Below are 2,263 nucleotides of genomic sequence, written 5' to 3' on the forward strand. Positions count from 1 at the left end.
CAGACCTGCCCTGCACATACTTCTGAACCCTCCACATTCTCCTGGACCCTGTTCACTGTGCCAATTATTAGAGCAAGTTCCTCCTATTATTGGAGCACTTACTCCTAAATTTTGCCCTCTGGGCCAGTTGTTGGGGCTGTTTCCTCCTTGACACTGCTTGCTGTGCCAATTGTTTAAAGTACAGGTCTTTTATCCTACTCCACCATGCTAACTGTTGGTTCCAAGCACCTTTGCCAGGGACTGGACCTTCTTGGACAGAGAAGACATGAGAAGCTGTGGGCATATAAAAGTCTTTATTGTAGTCCAAGTAGCCATTGCTAATAAGGAAGTCTATAAAGCAGTCCTTGCTAACACAATAGCAAACATAGGAGCTGTACCAAGCAGCTGCGCACCAGCTGGTCTGTAACATATCTTCTCCATAATGCAGCCATCAACATAGGAGCTATACAAGAGCCAGCCTAAGCAGCCTCACATAACAGCAGCCCCTCACTGGCTGGTTGGTAACAAACTTTATACTAACATAGACGAAAGAAGCTTCTTGCCAAATAGTGACCTCAGTCTTTGGGTTATAAAAGGGCACAGTACGCTTGCCCAGTACATACAGTGAAACTGCTGTATCTCTCCACCTGCCTATGGCAACTCAGCTTTGAACATCCTGTTTAGGATTCCCATCTTCAGATTGGCCTTGAACATCGGGCACACTCTAGACAGGCCCCCACAGCAACCTTGTGCATATATAGTTTTATATTATTGAATGTTTATCTTTAATATAAATGGCTGGAAATTATACTGTTGACTGAAATAATAAATATGTATGTGGATTTGCTATTTATTACGAAATTCCCCTTCTTAATATCACAACATTTTATACACCATCAAATATCCACAAAAGAGATGTTTTCATGGCAGATTTCTTTTCCTTTCTTTTAACCATTTTCTGTGATATCAGACTGTCTGAAATTTGGTAATGATTAAAAAGGTGGTTCTTACTCTAAAACAAGCATATCAAACTCACGGCCCGCGGGCCTCATGTGGCCCAAAATGAATATTTTTGAGGCCCAGCCAATATAACAGTATGTAAGAAACATTTTAATAAAAATCTCATAACTTAATTTTTACAATATCCTGTTATACATATTTATTAATAACGAACTACAACATTCGCTAATGACTGATTACTATAATTGTGTTACATTCATTTCCCTTACGCGTCTTACCCACAGGCGCACCATTTCTCTCCACTAATACCAGCAGCAAATATTTAGCAGCTGATTGCTCTGTCATTAGTCTTGTACAGACTTGTGTGGTGTGCACAACAGGAAATATGTCCCTTTCCGAGAACAACAAAAAAAATAGGTTTATTTGTGTTATGCTTATTAATTTATGCAGTTATTCAGTGTCTGGTAAGTTAATGCTCAAGAAAAAATATTAATTTTTATAAAAATGTTCTATTACTTTATGTTAATGATTACTCATTTATTTCAGCCCTTTGTATTCAGCATGTCTCTATAGAAATAAACCTACGTTTCTATGAAAAGTGAAGCTTTTATTTTTTTGTGGCCCACATAAACTTAAACCTTGTTTATTTGGCCCATGTTAGCCTTTGAGTTTGACATGCTTGCTCTAAAAAAATTCACCATTTACTTTTACACCTTTTCCAACAACATGAGAAGCAAATTGTATGTTATTCTGTATTTAAAGTTTTTTTAGAGCTTTGTTAGAGAGGGAACAAATGAAGTCAGAAATACATTTCAGAACGTTTCTTCATTTATTAGACAATATTTTTGAAGTCATTTGCCAATGAGTACTTCTCACAACATAGGAATTCAAAAAAAATCTTCATATTATGGTACATAAATCACTGTGTCTTTGGTCATACATATAAAGAGATGGCATTAATCATGAGCTATTTGTAGAAACAGGGTTTGAAAATCAACTTTAAAATCAGGGGAACAAGAGCAACAAGAAAAGCCCAGAGTGAGCAGAAGGAAGGAGATAATAAAGATTAGAGTAGAAATAAATGACATAGAGACCAAAAAAATATACATAAAATCAATAAAACCAAGAGCTGGTTCTTTGAAAGGATAACAAAGATTGATGAACCTCTAGCCAGACTCACCAAGAAGCAAAGAGAGAGGACCCAAATAAACAAAATCAGAAATGAAAGAGGCGAAATAACAACAGACCCCACAGAAATACAAAGGTTGTTTAAAAATACTATGGACAACTCTACTCCAACAAACTAGACAACCTGGAGGAAATG

Source organism: Myotis davidii, unplaced genomic scaffold, assembly GCF_000327345.1.
Source record: "Myotis davidii unplaced genomic scaffold, ASM32734v1 scaffold1016, whole genome shotgun sequence".
Classification (NCBI taxonomy): domain Eukaryota; kingdom Metazoa; phylum Chordata; class Mammalia; order Chiroptera; family Vespertilionidae; genus Myotis; species Myotis davidii.